Consider the following 6,326-nt stretch of genomic DNA (forward strand, 5'->3'; position numbering starts at 1 on the left):
TGCCAGGTCACCTTCTGGACCCCCGGCGGGCGGCAGTGTTCTAATGAGAGGCGGCGAGGGAGCTCTAACCTGTCTGCTCTGCTCCCTCGCGCACCGTTTGCTGATTCTGCGGGAGCCGGAATATGAAGTCATATTCCGGCTCCCGGCATCAGCAGACTGCCCGCGAGGGAGCAGAGCAGACAGGTTAGAGCTCCCTCACCGCCTCTCATTAGAACGCTGCCGCCTGCCGCACTGAAGCCCCACTGGACCCCAGGGACAGATCCACGCCAGCTCTTCAGGTAGTGAGGCTGGGTGGATATTATTAATAATTTGTGTGTGTCTGAAAGTGTATGTGTGAGTGTTTGTCTGTGAATGTGTGTCTGTGTATGTGTTTGTCTGTGTATGTGTTTGTGAGTGTTTGTGTCTGTGTATGTGTTATTCTGTGAGTGTGTGTGTGTATGTGTTTGCCTGTGAGTGTGTGTGTCTGTGAGTGTCTGTGTATGTGTTTGTGAGTGTTTGTGTCTGTGTATGTGTTTGTCTGTGAGTGTGTGTCTGTGTGTGTATGTGTTTGCCTGTGAGTGTGTTTGTCTGTGAGTGTGTGTGTCTGTGTATGTGTTTGTCTGAGTGTGAGTGTGTGTATGTGTCTGTGTTTGTCTGTGAGTGTGTTTCTGTGTATGTGTTTGTGAGTGTGTGTCTGTGTATGTGTTTGTCTGTGAGTGTGTGTGTGTATGTGTGAGTGTGTGTATGTGTGAGTGTGTGTATGTGTCTGTGTATGTGTTTGTCTGTGAGTGTGTGTGTGTGTGTCTGTGTATGTATGAGTGTGTATGTGTCTGTGTGTATATGTGTTTGTCTGTGAGTGTGTGTCTGTAAGTGTGTGTGTGTTTATGCATTTCTGAGTGAGTGTGTGTGTCTGTGAATGATTGTATGAATGTGTGTGTCTGTCAGTGTATGAGTGTGTTTTGTCAGTGTGAGTGTGTCTATCAGTGTGTGTTTGTGAGTGTCTGTCAAATCAGTGAGAGTATGTTTGTGATTGAGTGTGTGTCTGTCAATGAATGAGTGTGTGTCAGATCAGTGAGTCTGTGTCTGTCAGTGACGTCTGTGTGTTTGTCATTGAGTGTGTGTGGCTGTTAGTGTGTATACACTACTGAGTGTAGCATGGCGGAGCGGAGTGCAGTACACGAGCTTCTGTTTCCTGTACCCGGCCAGACTGAGAGGAGGTGCTCACTGAGAGAGCACTTCCTGTCAGTCCAGCCAGGTACAGAAAACTGAAGCTCCTGTAGAGGATCTGCTCTGCAACGCTACAAGACAGGTAGGAGGCACACCAGGAAGGGGAGTGTGACCGCTAAGAGGGTGGGGGGTGCACCAAGGGACAGAGAGGGGAGGGGAGAGAAACACCAAGGGACCGGGAAAAGAGGGGGGAGGGGAGAGGAACACTAAGGGACAGGGAAGAGGGAGGGGCTGGTTAGGAGGCACATAGGTGAAGATGTTAATTTTAGAGGGGGGGGCGGAAAAATGCATCTTCGCCTATGTACCCAAAAATCCTTGCACCGGCCCTGCGTACATGCATGTGTTTATTATACATTATCCCCCCATAGCCAGTAACCTGTGTTTATTATACATTATCCCCCCATAGCCAGTAACCTGTGTTTATTATACATTATCCCCCCATAGCCAGTAACCTGTGTTTATTATACATTATCCCTCCATAGCCAGTAACCTGTGTTTATTATGCATTATCCCTCCCATAGCCAGTAACCTGTTTATTATACATTATCCCCCCATAGCCAGTAACCTGTGCTTATTATACATTATCCCCCCATAGCCAGTAACCTGTGTTTATTATACATTATCCCTCCATAGCCAGTAACCTGTGCTTATTATACATTATCCCCCCATAGCCAGTAACCTGTGTTTATTATACATTATCCCCCATAGCCAGTAACCTGTGTTTATTATGCATTATCCCTCCCATAGCCAGTAACCTGTTTATTATACATTACCCCCCCCCGCCATAGCCAGTAACCTGTGCTTATTATACATTATCCTCCCATAGCCAGTAACCTGTGTTTATTATACATTATCCCTCCCATAGCCAGTAACCTGTGTTTATTATACATTATCCCCCCATAGCCAGTAACCTGTGTTTATTATACATTATCCCCCCCATAGTCAGTAACCTGTGTTTATTATACATTATCCCTCCCATAGCCAGTAACCTGTGTTTATTATACATTATCCCCCATAGTCATTTATCGTTGGACCTAAGCAGCATGATGTCTTAGGCCGGCCCAGAGAGTGATTGAATAATATAATATATATGTTCAGAAACAAATTCAAATTATATATGTAAATCGGGTTCATGCAAAGAGGGTGAAAAGGTATTAAAGAAAAACACACTTATTGCATCAAATTTACAAAGCCAAACTTTTAAAATCTTTCCTCATTTCTTTCTCGGGATGAGGAATATATCGGTTGTAGACTGAGGATTTCCATCTGCCCAATCTTTTAATAATATGTACTGGAGTGTCAGTGTTGAAGGAGACCAAAGCTGCCCCTATTCTAAATGAAAGACCCGAGACATGGATACAACCCAATCTTAGGAGTAGTGTTCTGATGTAGAAGATGAATTTAGCCGTAGTCAGAGGGATTCAGTGAGAGTAGTGGTGAAATGTGTGTGGCATGACTGAGTGTGGGTAAGTAAGAGTCAAGTATTTTAACTGGGAACTAGTTCTAGGTGGGATAAAGTGGTATAGCGGATGGATGAGTAGTTTGGTTCGTTTTAGAGGTTTGTAGAGAAAGTATATAGTGATCATGATTTTTAGTGATATCCAATATTTTTCATATCTGGTGTCACAATAGCTTGCATTTAAAAAAAAAAACAAAGAACTTTTTTGACTGTAATATAATAGCAGTCAGTTTCCTTCACACGTGTGCGTATCAGGGCCTGCCAGGGCACAGTGTCACACCAGTGCAACTCATATCTGGTGTAACAGTAGTGTACATTTAAAAAAAAAACTAGAAATTTGACTGTGAAATAATAGCAGTCAGTTTCCTTCACACGTGTGCGTTTCAGGGCCTGCCAGGGCACAGTGTCACACCAGTGCAACTCATATCTGGTGTAACAGTAGTGTACATTTAAAAAGAAAAATACAGGGGGCTTGTTGTCACCTTCCGGGGACCCTTGTTGTTGTACGTGGCTGGGTGGAGGAAGAGACCTTCAATGACATCAGTGAGGACAAGAAACGGGACATGGTTAGCTTGGTATCCAACCTTGTGCAAATGGGGAGTTTGCGGTTGTGCAAATGGACTGTTTGCGGTTGTTTGCGGTGCGTTAAACGGGGAGTTTGGTCTGTCACTGTGAAGCGGGCGTAACCCTTACACTACCTGATCGATACAACATCATACCTGATGTTTTAAAGCACGTTATTCCAAACAATTTAGGAATGTTAGGTGATTTATGCCCTTTATGGATTAAAACCAGACTCTGCATCAACTATGTAATTTTCCATGGGAGTTTTGCCATGGATCCCCCTCCGGCATGCCACAGTCCAGGTGTTAGTCCCCTTGAAACAACTTTTCCATCACTATTGTGGCCAGAAAGAGTCCCTGTGGGTTTTAAAATTCGCCTGCCTATTGAAGTTTATGGCGGTTCGCCCATTCGCGAACATTTGCGGAAGTTCGCGTTCGCCGTTCGCGAACGGAAAATTTTATGTTCGCGACATCACTATTGCACAGGGTATCAGCTAACTCTGGACCACTGAGGGTAACACAGGGTTTGGCTGTGATATGGTTAAATTTAGGGTGTACATAGAGTTAATGTTATGGGCTGAGTAGGATTATGGTGAAGGTATTCAAGATGCTGTGGAGTGTAACTTCTATATGTGCCTGACTGAGAGTGATAGGAATTCCATTCCCCTTTTTTACTGTCCACATGCATTAGGTGGCATGCCTCTGTATACAATTTATGCAGAGGTACCGAATTATTATTACAGAGTAGCTACTTTTAAAATTATTTACTTTTCTAAGTCCGCAAGCTGAGCTGTTATGTACGCCCATGCTAGCTCTATTTGATCTTACTATGCATGTCATCTTCATGAGAACACTCTGTGACTTGTACCTGTAACACCTTTATCATTCAATAAACAGTAGAAAGCCAGCCTCCTGGCAGTCAGTCTGTATCATTCAAGAGCTCATATGGTGTTATTAACTCGAGATCTGAAGAAGAAATCACGAATGAACAACTCCAACACATAGCATCACATGGTTATTAATGATTTGCAATAATGAGTGCTCCGTGGGGAGAACAAGAAGTTTTCTCTTGTTTTCTTTGGCAGAACTGACTCAGGGTTCACATTTCCTCCTGCAAAAAAAAAAAGGACGCTTTTAAAGTTCAATTTACTTAAAATACATTTTCTGGCTGACCCCAGCCCAAGCTTGTGATTTTGTGCAAATATGGCTGAGAAGGAAATGTAGAGATGGGAAAAAATATCGTCCCACAAGAGAGTGAGGCGGGAGAGAAGCGAAGAAGTGTGAGAAAAGCCCTTCATATCCATTTCTCAGAGGTTTAAGGATCTGTCTTTTGTAGTTAATATCCAGCAGCCATAGTAACTACTGGTATCATTCAGTTAACCCCTTAATAACCTTGCGGCAATACCATTACATATTTATATGTTGGAGTTTGATACCCATAAAACTATTTAGCATTATATAGCTATACATTTCATCACATTCTGAGTACCAGTCATGTGGTCACAGTGACGGCCTCGAACTTTAAGTTTAAAGGGTTTTTCACTAAAGTAAAAATTCTAAGTGAACTTCAACTTTAAGGCCAGAGTAGCTGGGATGATAAGTACAGCTGACTTAAAGAATGTTATGAGTTCGGCTACAGGGGACTTAAATTTGACATTTACTTTGAATAACCCAATCTATGTTTGTTTGTTTTTTATCTAAATTAAGTCATCGTACTTTGATGGAATTAGTTTAAAATGTTAATATTCTGTTTCCCACTGGGAGTAGTTAAGCTTTCATTGTTCTTTAATGCAAAGAAATACTGAAAAATCACACTCAAACCACGACCGACATGGTATAGACGTGTTGTGGAATTGCAGAATTTGACAGCGCAATAAAATAACGTCAATAATAATGATGATTTAATTTTTTTAGATGTTTCTTCCAGCTGGGGAGGCAATATCATATGATTTTTAAAAAAATAGGCAATATACATTTTATTTAATTTATTTTTCATATTTCATAAGTGTTCAGTGACTCTACCTGTGATATCACTGTATTTGTCCTGGTCTCCTTGACTATAAACTCTGGTGATAATATCTAATTATGGGCCTACAATACATACCTCTATTTCTCAGATTATTACATTACATTATACATTACACTGTATAGACTGGAGGGTTTAGCACAAACAAGAATTACTTACATATTAAACAAAATACTCTGACATCATTATTCAGTAAAGTAAGAATTCAAAGTGACTTCAATGTGAACTTCAAATTAGAGGTCAGAGTAATTATACTGAATGAACAATTGTTTTGTTGTTTTTTGAAATCAGCTATTTTGACCTGAAACTCTCACTCTAGCAAATAACCCTGTGTGAGTCTATGAAATCTTCCAAAGTTCGTCAGTGCTCAATACCCAAAGGTTTTGCTGAATCCTAAGGCCATCTGCCATACACTTCTGACTATGAAGTACAGAAGGCATCAAGTGTGTTTCCTTATTTTTCCTTTCTAATCCAAGGGGGTAAAGCACACACTTTCAAGCTAAACTAACTTAGGTTACAAACAATAGAATGCAGGATAAGAACTAAAAAAACAACTATACAGTGAGGAAAAAAAGTATTTCATCCCCTGCTGATTTTGAACGTTTGTCAACTGACAATGAAATTATCAATCTATAATTTTAATGGTAGGTGTATTTTAACAGTGAGAGACAGAATAAATAAAAAAAAAATCCAGAAAAACGCATGTCAAAAAAGTTATAAATTGATTTCCATGTCAATGAGTGAAATAAGTATTTGACCCCTTCAACTTAGTACTTGGTGGCAAAACCCTTGTTGGCAATCACAGAGGTCAGACGTTTCTTGTAGTTGGACACCAGGTTTGCACATAGCTAAGGTAAGTGAATGGCAAATATAATTTAATGCTTAAAATGATTAATATAAAACAACACACTGCGTTTTGTCAGCTAAGGACTTTTTCAGTTGTAAATATTTAGTAGTTACATTTGAAAAAAGTCCACAGCACAACTATTTATAAACAGGGATGTGGATTTCCCCAACAGGGCGGGCTCCATACTATGTAATGGACAGTACAGAATCCCCTCTCTGGCGCCAC

Source organism: Pelobates fuscus, chromosome 3 (genome assembly GCF_036172605.1).
Source record: "Pelobates fuscus isolate aPelFus1 chromosome 3, aPelFus1.pri, whole genome shotgun sequence".
Classification (NCBI taxonomy): Eukaryota; Metazoa; Chordata; class Amphibia; order Anura; family Pelobatidae; genus Pelobates; species Pelobates fuscus.